Source organism: Bos indicus x Bos taurus, chromosome 3 (genome assembly GCF_003369695.1).
Source record: "Bos indicus x Bos taurus breed Angus x Brahman F1 hybrid chromosome 3, Bos_hybrid_MaternalHap_v2.0, whole genome shotgun sequence".
Classification (NCBI taxonomy): Eukaryota; Metazoa; Chordata; class Mammalia; order Artiodactyla; family Bovidae; genus Bos; species Bos indicus x Bos taurus.
The window spans coordinates 34,458,603-34,472,875 of NC_040078.1; the positions used below are offsets into that span (position 1 = coordinate 34,458,603).

Sequence of the window (14,273 nt, forward strand, 5' to 3'; positions counted from 1 at the left end):
ATGCCTAGTTGGGGAACAAAGGTCCCACAGGCTATGCAGCATGGCCAAAAAATTGTATATTAAAAAAAGGATCCCGCCAGCTCCGGCTTGCTGCCTGCCCACTCCCGGGTGTAGGGTGTGTGTTTATGGCGGAGGTGGGGAGGGGGGCGGTGCAGGGGACGTTCCTGCCGCTGCTGCCGCTTCTTTCACACTTTAGTTGGGAGCCAAGTGCCCGCGCTCAGTTACTGAAGAGCTGGCCGCCCGCCGCAGTCTCCAGCACGGAGGCACTTCAGCCGGGCTTCCAGGCTCTTACCTACCCCGGACTCTGGGAGGAGGGGAAGACCGGGACTCACCGTGGGAAGGAGGAGGGAAAAAGAGAAGCAGAGAGGAGGACGGGGTGTGTGTGGAGGGGGAGGGGACGGCGGCGGGAGGCTTGCCACCTTCGGGCACCGCTCCCCGCCCCCCCAGCCAGCCCCCCCCACCAAGTGAGCTCCCAAGTTGGAGATGGATTGAAATTTCTTTCAAAACTTGAAAACAAGAAACAAAGTGTTGTATGGACAGAAGATTAAGATGCATCATGTCGGGACCCCAAGTGCTTTATACTAAATAATATACCACGAGCAGCAGATCATAAGGAAAACTCTAGAAATTGCATATAGGGTGCATACGTCTTGACCGACTCAGCAAGAAGGTGGATTTATGTCCCCATGTCTGTAGAGATGATTTACAGTTCAGCCCAGCTGAAGCTGACGGAATGAGACTATGGGCTGTGCCTCTGCCAAGCATGTTGCCACTGTTCAAAATGAAGAGGAAGCCCAGAAAGGGAAGAACTACCAGAACGGAGATGTGTTTCGCGATGAGTATAGGATCAAACCGGTGGAAGAGGTCAAATACATGAAAAACGGGGCAGAAGAGGAGCAGAAGATAGCAGTCAGGAACCAAGAAACCTTGGAAAAAAGTGAGAGTTCAAATGTAAGACTTTAATAAAGAGATTCCAGGATTAGTTCATCAACCCAGAGCAAACATGTACATCTCTGAAACCCAACAAGAATTCTTCAGAATGTTGGATGAAAAAATTGAAAAGGGTCAAGATTACTGTTCGAAAAAAGAAGATACCACATAAAGCGGGAGCTGCTACTGTGTTAAATAGGTTACACCCCAGTTGAAATCTTTGCAAAGGACTGTTTTCTTCAGCCAACAGCACTATAGCAAAAGATTGTTCCATATTGTATGCCCCATTAAATTACAGTGTTTCTTAATGAACTTGCAAAGGAATATTGCTAAAAACAAACAAAAACTGTTATCAAACTTTCTTTGTTGCTGCTAGTTAAAACTTGTAACTTTGCACTTCTCTCAGTGTCCAGGTCTGCAAAATCCTGCAGTATCACCTTAAAGATACCGTTCTACAGATGCTCTCCAACCTGTTTTCTATAAGATGAGGTAGTGGTGAACTCAGATATCCAACTTCTGTTCTAGACTGGTTCTGCTTCTAAGACAAGCGCCTCCTTACCCCGTCCCTCCTCTCTGCCCGGAGCAGTCCAGAGTCTTGCTTCTCACTGGCAGTGTTGTGCTTTGGAGATGGGATGGTTGCTATGGCAAGGCTAGCTTCTTTGCTAAGAAGTAGAGACACTATTGTCGATTCAAAGCATGTCGTGACATGACTCCTGGAAGTGACATAGGAGTGAGCGGCAGGTGATTTCATTTCCTGGGTCTCTTAAAGATCAAGCTTGCAACATCAGTTTTGCTCAGATACAGCAGAAGTGCCATACAATCATTTAGAATCCTTCTTGCCCACTTTTTTTTCCTAAGAAAATTAAACATTTTACTGTTTTTATATTAAAAAAAAAAAAAAGAAAATGTGTGTTACCCTCCCTTTGTGACTAGCAAACTGCTGCCAGTCTTAAAGGAAATTACAACCTAGGATGACAATGGCATTATGAGGAATGTTCCAATTAGATAAGATCATTTAAAAAGTGTACTTAAAAGCAAGGGCTTCCAAATCAAACAAATAGAATTGGATACCTATTTTCATTGGTATGCAGGAACTGCCAAGAGGCCTCCAAATTCCAAAATAGCTTCATTGAAAAATTTGTTGTAAAAGGCATAAATAAGATGGGAGGCCAATGGTCTGACTGAACTTGTGATTTATAACTCAAATTCAGAGCATAATAGGAAATTTTTTTAGACCTTTTCCCCTAAGCTAAATGTACCCAGATAGAAAAGCATTGCAGCATAAGTGGATGGACAAATCATTCCTATGATAAGCAACTAAACTTACTGATTTCTCTCAAAAGGTTTGTAAGTATTCTAGCCTTAGAAAATCAAACCCCTTCTTGGAGGAACTTGCTTTCCTTCCCTCTGCCTTTGGAATGTAAGTGTTCTACAAACTTTAGGGAGGTTTTTTTTTTTTTAATGTAGTATAGTTGATTTACAGTGTTATGTTATTTTCTGCTGTACAACTAACTGTTCTATATATAGAATATATATTCTTTTTTATTATGGTTCATTATATGACATTGAATATAATTCCCTGTGCTATACAGTAGGACCTTATTGTTTATCTATTTTATATATAGTACTTTGTATCTGCTAATCTGTATCTCCTAATTTATCCTTCTCCCACCTCCTTTCCCCTTTGATAACCATAAGTTTGTTTTCTATGTCTGTGAATCTGTTTCTGTTTTGTAAATAAATTCATTTGTTTCATGTTTTAGATTCCACGTGTAAGTTTTATCATATGGTATAGATATATCTTTCTCTGTCTGATTTATTTCACTTAGTATGATAATCTCTTGGTCCATCCATGTTACTACAAATGGCATTATTTCCTTTTTTTATGGCTGAGTAGTGTGGTGTTGGAGAAGACTCTTGAGAGTCCCTTGGACTGCAAGGAGATCCAACCAGTCCATCCTAAAGGAGATCAGTCCTGGGTGTTCATTGGAAGGACTGATGCTGAAGCTGAAACTCCAATACTTTGGCTACCTCATGTGAAGAGTTGACTCATTGGAAAAGACCCTGATGCTGGGAGGGATTGGGGGCAGGAGGAGGAGGGGACGACAGAGGATGAGATGGCTGGATGGCATCACCGACTTGATGAACATGAGTTTGGGTAGACTCCAAGAGTTGGTGATGGACAGGGAGGCCTGGCGTGCTACAATTCATGGGGTTGCAAAGAGTCGGACATGACTGAGCAACTGAACTGAATTGAATTGAGTGTCGTATTCCAGTGTGTGTGTGTATCTTTATCCATTCATCTTTTGTTGGACATCAAGATTGCCTCTGTGTCTTGGCTATTGTAAACAGTGCTGCTAAGAACTGGATATTTCCCAGGTGGCTCAGTGATAAAGAATCAGTGTGCAATGCAGGAGGCGCAGGTTTGATCCCTGGGTCAGGAAGATCCTCTGTAGAAGGAAATGGCAACCAGAGCTTGGAGGGTCACGGTCCATGGGATCGCAAGAGTCAGATTTGACTTAGTGACTGAACAGCAACAAATAGTTGTTTTCACAAGTTCAGTAAGAATCGGTTCTTCTTGTAACAGGACACAATTGGACATATTAGCTATATTACCAAGTCTATGGTTGGATTATCATATTTAAGAGAGACATACATAGACCAGAAATATGATCAGAATGCTTTAAGAAACTAAGGTTGACTTTATGTAGCCAATAAAATCTCAAAGAGAAACAGACTGCTGTCTTGCTTGCAGAGTTTTCAGCAACCATACTAAGTAAGGAAGATCAATTCCTGACAGGTTACAGGAACTTCAGGTTATTGGGGGACCTTGAAAGATAAGAATTCACCCCAATATATATGAGTTAAAGGCAGTTCAAATGGTAAGTTGTCAACTTGACTTCTTGGCCTCAAGAGATGTTTAAAAGTCCAATCTTAAATTCCATGTGAAATTTTCCAACAAAGCAGTTTAGGAGAGCCTAGATGGTCAGTTCCTATTCTTGCTGTATTTAAGTAGATTAATAGGCCAAGTTATTGAAACTAAACTTACTTTGCAAACAGGTTTGTTTTAAGTTGGTAAAAATGAGGGTGATTTTAGAAAAATTATGTTTTAGTAATACAGTGTGGATATTAGATTCTAATACTATCCATTTTCTTTGAGGTTTGTTTTATACCAATAAACTGGACTAGATCCTCATACCTAGCTATAAATGGACTAGTCTCCTCATATCTAGCTACAACTCTCTGAACTAATGTCTGATTTTTCCCATTCTTTTGATTTGGGGTTATTGAGAACTGCCCTTGTTCCTGAAGCCCTGCACACTAAAACTAGAAAACTTGATATAAACTCCAGAGAAAACACCACAGTTGCTCATGTTTAGAAAATCTTTTTTTGCCTCTTCTTATGTGGGCCACTCAAATTTTACCAGTATATTTGATGATATCACCAAAGACATTCAAATGACAATTTGAAAATCTATCAAGTTGTCACTGCCTGCCCTATTCCATCTGAGTATGCTTTGAGCCAGACATCTAGAAATCTCTATTGGCTGCTTTCAGATCCCAGGAATTGGTATTATGTGTCTGCTCCAATCATTAATCATTGTTTTTATTTTGTCCCCATAGAAACGCCTTAGTAAATACATGATTGCTTCCACCATAGCCCTAATTTAGGGAGCCCACCTGATCACATCCTCCTGAAATTATTTAAAGGTGGGACTGTAGAGGAGCAAAATTAGCCACCCTAAAATGCGAAATGAAAGTCACTTAGTCGTGTCTGACTCTTTGCCATGGAATTCTCCCAGCCAGAGTACTGGAGTGGGTAGCCTTTCCCTTGCCCAGGGCATCTTCCCAACCCAGGGATTGAACAAGGTCTCCCGCATTGCAGGCAGATTCTTTACCAGCTGAGCCACAAGGGAAGTCCTCTCTTTGGCATAAGCATTATTTTGGGCTAATTATTTTTAACAAATAGTTGACTCCAGAAGTGGTGGGTTTTTTTTTTTTTTTTTCACCTCCAGCTTAGCTGCTTAAAGAATTTAGATAAAGTTCTGGTCCTGGAAGAGCACTGTCACTGGAGATGTGGACACAGAGTATGGGCTAAGTGTGGTAAGGGGAGCTCTTCAGGGCCTGGAGACCAGTGTCTTTGTGTCCCACTGTCTTTGCATGGTCCAGCAAACATTGCTTTACCAAACATTTTCCTATCTTCCTGTAAATTGTTTTCCTCCCCTTTAGAGTCCCAAATCCCTAACCCTTTCTCCTTCCCTCAGATGGTGTATAAGCCTCACTTGGCCTAACTTGGTTTCAGGCCTCCTATTCTTGTGGGGCCCCATTTATAGGTCGTACTCATGCTCACAGCCATGTCCGACTCTTTGTGACCCCCTGGGTTGTAGCATGCCAGGCTCCTCTGTCCAAGGAATTTTCCAGGCAAGAACACTGAGTGGGTTGCCATTTCCTCCTCCAGGGGATCTTCCTGATTCAGGGATGAAACCTGTATCTCCTGTGTCTCTTGCTGTTAGGCAGATTGTTTACTACTGTGCCACCTGGGAAATCCCACCATACAGAGGTAATTCAGTTCATTTTTCCCCCTGTTGATCTGTCCTGTACCAATTTAATCAGTAGGACCGCCCCCCCCAAAAAAAACTCAAGAAGGATGGGGGGGAGATTTCTCCCTTACAAACATATTATAAACATTTCCTTACATAAAGTTTCTAGTTTCTAAAAAATGTTGAACTATTAATTTAAATGGATTATTTTCCTTCCAAAACATGTTTTAAAATTTATTTTTGTTTTCAATATAACATTCAGATATTTACTTATTTACTTTACATCCTTGGTTCATGTATTCTTTTGTTTTTTCCTTTCTCTGGCTCTTTCTTTTTTGTTGTTGTTTTTAAAAATTTATTTTTTTAATTTGCCTTTATTTTTTTATGTGGTAACAAGAAGGTTTTTTACAAGGTTCAACCATCCACATATAATTTAAGCTTTTATTTGGGAGTATGGAGAGGAGCTCTGGTAGATGTGGTATTCTTCGTTCATAATCTTGGAGAAGCAGCCATGGTGTTACTCTGTTCTCCTAGAGCCACTGCTGGCTCTAAAGCACACAGCTCTGTGGTGTGTATGTATGAGTGTGCATTCTAATGAGAGTGGAACTTTTAAAACAAATTCCCTTACACCCACTGATCATTCCCTGTCTAGCCGAAGGCAAGATTTCTTAGGTTTGTACTCTGCTTCCTTCCTACTTTTGAGGAAAAACTAAAAACCTTTATTTCCCCCCATTTGGAAATGAGATTTGAGAATCAGATTAAAAGGAGTCCACCTTAGCCTATAGGGTTATTTGAGTCACTAGACATCATGAATCATTCTGTCAAGTTAGAACCTGCATTTTCAAGTGATGCTTAGCCTAGTTGCTGATCCAGAGGAGGCACTGTAAATATTTGGTGAATGATCGAGGCAGTACCTTTCCAACTAAGGACAGCCTTTCATCTCAGAAAGCCTTGTCCTTTCTGAATAATTCTCTGCTTTTCAGCAACTAGAGTGAAAGACAAGAAGATCTAATCTTAACCAGGGTGGCTGAGTGTAGAAGGAAAGGTGGTATCTTAGGCTAACAGCTATTAAGGTTGTAGTGTAAAACTTAATGTTACATTAGGAAGCAAATGTACAGTCAATGCATTTATCAGTGTGGAAGTAATAAGATGTGCCAGATGTCTTGTATTTCAGTGCCTGGTTCTTTTCCTCTCCCTACCCCCCTTTTCTGAAAATACAATGGTTGTATACTGCTTCCAATAATTTTGACTACTCTTAACTAGAAACTTAGATGCAAATAACACTATGTCCTAGGGCATGAGGGATATAAACATTAATGACCTCTTATTCCCTCTGCCTTGTCAAAATAAAGTCCATTTTCTTAAAGCTAAAATTCCCAGTTATTACATGGTGGAGTAAAAGTAGATAAAGAAGGTTTTAAAAAAAAAAAAAAAAAAAAAAAAAAAGAAGGTTTTAAGATTCAGAATAGTTAGAATCTTGGCTCTGCTACCTATCAGTTGTTAGATGACCTTGGGTGAGTTATTTCCCTTAATCTCTAAAATGGTAGTAATTAACAGGGCTTCCTTGGTGGCTCAGAGGTTAAAGTGTCTACCTCTAATGCAGGAGAGGACTGAGCGACCTAACAGGCACTTTAAGGGAGATGGTGAGGCTTAAGTGAGAACAAAAACAGGACATTTTGGTTTTTACTTGATGAATACCAAACTTATCTAGTGCCAGAAGGTCAGGTTATTCCTTTTTTTTTAAAATACCACTCAGCTGCTAATAAGTGGTAAGATGTTTTACAGATTGTTCTTGATTTGTAATTCTTTTGAGATTTAGATGAAGATTTAAATGATGCTCATTCTAGCAAGTGCTGTTCTTTGAGAATTAAGGTTGAGAAGCTGGTTGCCAAGTAAACTATACCGGTAAAATAGTCAATAGACAATTTCCAAGATATATTTAACCACTTTTTCATTTTATACATTCTGCAAAGTTGTTGTTGCTATTGTTTTTAACATCAAGACCCTTTGCTGTTTAGTCGCTAAGTCGAACCCTTTAGGACCCCAGGGAGTGCAGCACACCCGGCTTCCACGTCCTTCGCCATCTCCCAGTTTGCTCAAACTCATGTCCGTTGAGTCCCTGATGTCAAGATCCTAACAGGTTAGGGTAACACTAACTTGTGTTTACATTTATTTTTCTGTCACTTATCATTGAGAGGGTTCTTAATGAAGAGTTAATCAAGGCTAGGCAATTGAAGTTTGCAGTTAAGCGTCTGTGCTTAAATTGTTTTCTATCAATTTTTAAAATTTTTCCTAGCAACTTTTCCTCAAGCTATCGCTTCTTTTATCTTGAACTGGCTCAAATTCTTCCTTTCCAGAAATGTTTTTGATGTTTATTACCAGCCTCTTTTGTCACATTTTCCTCACTTCGGGAGACCCAGGTTACGAGGACCAAGTTTGTGCTCGGTAATCTTTCCTGAGTTCTACGTGATTATACCCCTGAATGCTTAATTCAGTTTGGTTAAGCATCAGATATATTTGTGGAATGCTGCTGTATGATAGGGTGGAAAGTAGTGAGGTAGTGGGGCTTATTACCAAAATGGGTAATGGAAAACAGAGAATGTGTTGTGTTAAATAACAAAAATGCTTTAAGCATCAAGAAGGGGGTAATTAAACTGCTGGAATTTTCAGTAAGTAAGTGGGACGTGAGAGTGAAGAGCGAAGAGAAGGTGGCGAGGTTTTACTTCGTTATCCTTTATTAATAGATCATCAGGGAGGAGTCTTAAGAGTCACGTCTAATGCGCGAACGACTCATTCGGAGGCGACAACCCCCTCCGCCCTACTTCGGGACGCGGGGTCATTGGCCGCCTAAGTGTCTGCGTCCTAGCTGCCGGTCTCTCACGCAGTCGCCGCGCCGAGTCTTCCTCCGAGTCCAGCTGCTCCTTTGAGCGCTAGCAGGGAGCCGGTCCACCAGGCCTATCCCCACCGCGCCCCGGGTTGGGGCCCGCCCAGCCTACTCTCCCTTCGGCGCAGGCACCTGCCTGGCCGCCCCGCTCGGCGGGGTCCTGAGGCGCCTCGGGGAAGCGCGCCGATTGGCTGCGGCTCGGGGCTGGTGCTTGGCTCCGGCGCCGCTTGACAACCGCAGTGTGCGAGAGGCTTAGCCGAGCGGTAGCCGGCTTCGGGAGGGGCAGACGCGAGGAAGGACGGACTGACGGGCTGATGGATTGACGCGCTGGGGGCAGGAGGCAGGACCGACGCCGAGCCCAGACCGCCACCCTCGCGCTCCCTCTCCAGCCCGGAACCCGCCTTTTCGGGGCCCGGTCCTCTGGCCTCCCAGCCGCTTTCTCCTCCGTGGTTTCTCCGGGCTCGACCCGGAGCCCTCAGGTGAGCGACTCCTGGAGGCGGAGGCGGGGTCGGGTTGCGCCTCGGGTTGTCATGGTCACCCGTCGCCGCCGGTCACCACCTGACAGGGCGGCGACCCTGGCGACCCCAAGGGCGGCGTTCCTGGCACGGGAGAAGGGTCTTGGGTAGGCTGGGGTGCTGGCTGGGTGGGGACTGGGGTCGTGGGTGAGGCCCTGGCGCCGACGGGTGGGGGCCAGGCCGAGACTGGAAGCCGCCGCTCCTGAACCACACCTTTGCCTCGCTGCTAGTCCGGCTTTGCCGACCAAGCCGACGCCCCTCGCCCTGGCACTGTCCGCCTTTGAGCACGGTGGGTGCCCATCTCGCTGCTGCTGTGGAGCGGGAGGGCGGCTGACGACGCTGATTCTTTCTTCCTCGCCCCTCTGCCAAGCCCAAGCGACAGCCAAGGGGCGCGCTCCCGTCCCTTTCTGGGCACGCCTTGGCCCGGAGGAGGGGAGGGCGCTGCGGGGCTGGGGCAGCCCCGCGGGGGCCGGGTTGGGCCTTCCTGACGTCAGTGGTCAGTGGCTGCAGGCCTTTGGGGGTCTGGGCGGAGTCGGGGAGAGGGGCCGCGACTAGATTTGGAGCTGGGGTTGGACCGGAGCCCCGGGGGCGTCTGCGTGGGAGAGAATAGGAGCTTGTAGAACTCATAGGGTTAAGCCGCTTACTTATGTTGGGGAGAAAAGAGATTGGGGCTCCAGCTCTGGAGCGAGGCCTTGGCCGAAAAGGGGCAGGAGGAACAGGGGAGGCATTTGACCAGCATTTGATTTTTTTTTTCCTCTCTGTACCCAGACGTGCAGTTAGTAACTACGCATAGTATCTGAGCAGAGCAATTTTGGCAACTTGGTTCTCTCTGCATAATGAGAGGAGAAGTCTTTGTTCCACCCAGATTCATAGGTTGTGATCCTAACACTTATTTCCCTCCCCTTGTTGCTGATTTAGAGTGCTTCAAGAAGTTAATGGCACAGAGATGAACATGTAAGGCTTGAATATGCTGTAAATATTTTTTTTTCCACAGTAAATCCAAATAGATTTCTTTTTTTTTTTTTTTGTCTCCAATGTTGGCATGTATTGCCTTGAAATTTTACTGTAATAGAATGGAGAAACGCCTAAGAGCCTATTTTCCTTTATATAGCATATTCCTGGGTCTCATTTAGAAGGAAAATGTGCTGAACAATTTTACCTTAGGTTTTAGTGAAATGATTGCTTCTACATAGGAAGGAAAAATTATTATAGTGACCAGCCAATTAAGCCATAACAGTGTATTGTTAGGGGAACACACACACACACACACAAATGCTTGAATTTGATGCCATTATAAATATGCAGGTTTTTTGTGAAGGAATTTTAATCTGTTTTGCACCCACTTTCCCACTTCCTAATTGTCTTTTTTTCTTTCTGAAGTCAGTACTAGGATTATATCATAAGAAAGCAGGGTACTATCCATTCCTAGTTACATAATGTGTTCAGTTTTTCTGTTTGTGAAGCCCCGTTATCAATTACTTACTAAATAGCGTTTGATATGCTTGACATATGCTGCAGTTTGAGAAACACTTCAAAATAAGTGTGAAAAGATGCAGTTTTCCTTAGTAGCTTAGTAAACTGAAAATCAGATTGCCTGGATTTAAGTTTCCCTTTGCTACTGATTGTAATCTTGGAAGAGCTGCTTACCCCACTGTTGACTAGTCTAATTTCCAAATGATAATACCTGCTTTTGTTTTAGTCTGGAAATGAGCTGTGAAGCTGAACAAAATAAAGTATTTGAAAGCAGTTTGGAAACAAAATTTAAGACATCTGTTGATTACCTTTTAATAGAATGAAGTGTTGACAGATTAATTAAAAATTTCTGAATGATCTATTTAGTATTTCTAGGTCCAAGACCTTATTGTAAGAAATAAGGGGCTTATAGAAACTATTAAAATACATCTTTAGTCCTTGGCAGAGGTTCTTTATTACTGTGGTGACATGGCGAAAGGGTGTGTTCTTTCTATATGTGGGTCAGGATTGCTTTCCTGGTTTCAGTAGGATGTTTTCATAGTTTAGAAAATAAGGCTATGGCCAATAACTCTTACTTGAGTTTCATTTGGTATTAAATAATTTGTAGTGTACATCATTGATTTTTGATCAAGAAATAGCTTACTTTATCCCGTCTGACCTATGGTTTTCAAATAGGAGTATTCGAGATAAGCTGAAATGTGCCAAGAAGTAAATCTGTGGCTACAGAATATGATACACATTTATGGAATTGTCATCAGTTTCCCTTGAAGACTTGGATAAAAAAAATTTTTTTTAATATTAAACAAGATATATGGAGAAGTAATATTGACACTAGTTTCTAAGGTAAAATTCAAATTTTATGTTTATAGGTTCTGTGGGGATGGGTTCAGTTTCTTTTGTCGTTTTAGAAGAATTGCCTTAGGCTTACTCAGCTAATGAATGAGAGATTTACTTCATAGGACAGGAAATAAGTTAAGTTCACTTTCTGAAGCTTTGACATTAGGCTCCAAATTACTTGAATCCTAACTATGTTCTCTTGTCTTCACCCCTATATAGGCCTGAAGGTTGTAATGGAAAGGTCACAGGATTTTAGACCCAGTTGTCCCATTCTTGCTTCTGCACTTTTTGCAGTGTGACCTGAGACAAGTAACTAACATCTCAGAGTATTAGTGTAATATTAGGTAAAATGAAGTTGGAAAGTTGTGAGAATTAATATAGATGATGTATGGGAGTGTTTAGCACAGGACCTGACATAGTGGCTGCACAGTAAATGTTAGCATGTTTTTCCCTTCTCATCTCTGCATGTTAGGATATTAACAATCCTTCAGACACATTCTTAGCAAGATACCTCATTATTCCTCTGAACTTCCATGAAATTTTGTCATTTTTTTTATGTTACTCTTTACATTTTATGTATAATGTTTTTGTACAGAAGACTTTAATCCACGTCTTCAGGTTATAAATCCATTGCTGACCCTTGTCTGAGAATACTTTTTTTTTTTGCCATTTAATTTTGAGACCATTACATTGAATAGCCAAAACTTACATATTTCAACTGATTTTTCTTTTTCTTTTGAATTTGTTTTTGTTTGAGTAAAAGGATACCGTCACAAAACACCACGCCCTCCTTTATAAGCCCTTCTTTTGTGTTTTATCTTCTTGTTCACTGTAGTAACTCAATCATTGTAACTCAGGGGTGCAGCATGATGCTAGCACATGTACACAAGTATTTTTAAATGAGTACTTCAAACATGTTTCTACAAGTACGAGTCTCTCCATGCCGCATCTTTACCATAGTTGATCTAATCAGGATTCCCAATGTTTTAAAATTACACCTAGCTTTTTTTTAAAAAACAAGGTAAACTTTTTCCAGATTAAATTTTTATATTTTATTCACAGCACAGTAGCTCTTCCAGAAAATTTTCCAGAAGATCCCCTGGAGAAGGGAATGGCAACCCACTCCAGTATTGCCTGGAAAATTCCATGGACAGAGGAGCCTGGCAGGCTACAGACCATGGGGTCACAAAGAGACATGACTGAGTGACTAACACATATAACACACAGCTCTTCCATAGCATGTTATTAGCAGCCCTTTTGACGCATTGTCCGAGGACAATGTCCTTACCTTATGAGTTCTAAAGAGGGAGAAATTTACATTGCACCAGTCACATTCATGTCACTCTGTTAGGAAGTTGATCTCATTTTACAAGTCGGCACTATTTTAGAGAAAAAGTACTACATGAAAAATGGCATAAAATTTTTGTATTATTTATAGTTGATGCATTTGATTCAAATAATGAATTCAAATAACTCATTCGAGAAATGAATGAAATTCTATGACTAAGTGCCAAGTTTTGTGAAACCTATTGAAAATGGAACTTATATAAAAATCATTGAGAAAGCTTTATAGAACTGAGCTAAAATTGGTGCCTTAATGTCCATTTTGATTTAACATTTTTCCTTTCTTCGCTTCCAATTTTATTGAGATATCATTGACAAACAGCACTGGGTAAATTTAAGGTGTACATAATGATTTGACTTGCATACATTATGAAATAATTATCATAAGTTTAGTGAACATCCATCATTTCATATAGATACAAAATTTTAAAAATAGGAAAAAATATTTTCCCTTGTGATGAGAACTCTTAGGATTTACTCTCAACAACTTTCTTGTATAATACTGTTGTTGTTTAGTTGCTAAGTTGTGTCCGACTCTTTGTGAATGCATGGACTGTGTAGCCCGCCAGCCTCCTCTGTCCATGGGATTTCCCAGGCAAGAATACTGGAGTGGGTTGCCATTTCCTTCTCCAGGAGATCTTCCGCCCCAGGGATCAAACCCAGGTCTCCTGCATTGGAGGCAGATTCGTTACCATTTGAGCCATCAGGGAAGCCCCCTGTTTAATATAGAGCAGTGTTAATTATTTTTATCATGTAGTACATTACATTCCTAGTACTTGTATAACTGGAAGTTTTTACCTTTTGATGGCCTTCGTCCACTTCTCCTTTCTCCTGCTCCTTACCCCTGATAACCACAAATCTGGTCTCTTTTTCTAAGAGTATGGTTTTGAAGACTGTGTAAGTTCCTGTTATATAACGTAGTGATTTGATATTTCTATACATTTCAAAATGATCACCATGATAAGTCTAGTCACAATATGTCACTCTATAGAGACATCACATATTAATAGTTATTGTCTTAGTCCCCACACTGTACATTTAATATCCATGACTCATTTTTTTGAAACTGGAAATTTGTACCTCTTAATTTCCCTCACCTGTCTCTTCCTCCCCTTATACCTTTCCTCTCTGGCAACCACCTGTTTGTTCTCTGTATGTATAACTGTTTCTGTTTTGTTTGTTTTTTAGGTTCCACATATAAGTGAAATCATTCAGTATTTACTTTTCTCTAACTTATTTCACTTAGCACAATACATGGCAAGATTTCATTCATCTTCTTTTTTTAAAGATTTATTTATTTTATATTTGGCTGTGCTGGGTGTTTGTTGCTACTCGAGGGCTTTCCCTCGTTGTGGCAAGTGGGAGCTAGTCTTCATGTGGTGCATGGGCTTCTTGCAGTGGCTTCTTCTGTTGCAGAACACAGGCTTTAGTGCAGGGTCCTCAGTAGTTGTGGTGCTTTGGCTCAGTAGTTGTGGCTGTGGGCTTAGTTGCTCCACGGCATGTGGAATCTTCCCTGACCAGGGATAGAACCCGTGTCCCCTGTATTGACAGGTGGATTCTTAACCATTGGACCACCAGGGAAACCTTTCATTCATTTTTTTTGGCTGAGTAATATTCTATTGTGTATATGTGTGTGTATACCACATCTTTCTCCATTCATCTATTAGTGTGCACTTAGGTTGCTTTTATATCTTATTTTTGTAAATAATGCAGCAATGAACATAGGGGTTCTTATATTTTTTCTAATTA

The 14,273-nt window shown here is 41.5% G+C and overlaps 1 protein-coding gene and 1 pseudogene across 4 annotated transcripts in view; both read left to right on the plus strand.

The window, feature by feature from the left end:
* The first annotated feature begins 372 nt into the window (after positions 1–372).
* On the plus strand, positions 373–2,396 carry LOC113889528 (annotated as a pseudogene).
* Positions 2,397–8,305: 5,909 nt separating this feature from the next.
* WDR47 (WD repeat domain 47) overlaps positions 8,306–14,273 on the plus strand; it is a 62,280-nt gene continuing 56,312 nt past the window's right edge. The window contains exon 1 of one of the 4 annotated variants that reach the window (XM_027536316.1): positions 8,306–8,834. The gene's annotated coding sequence lies outside the window, so the exon portion shown is untranslated. Of the gene's footprint in view, positions 8,835–8,954; positions 9,160–14,273 lie in introns of those variants that run through there. The other 3 variants (XM_027536320.1, XM_027536321.1, XM_027536322.1) reach the window with 3 other exon arrangements.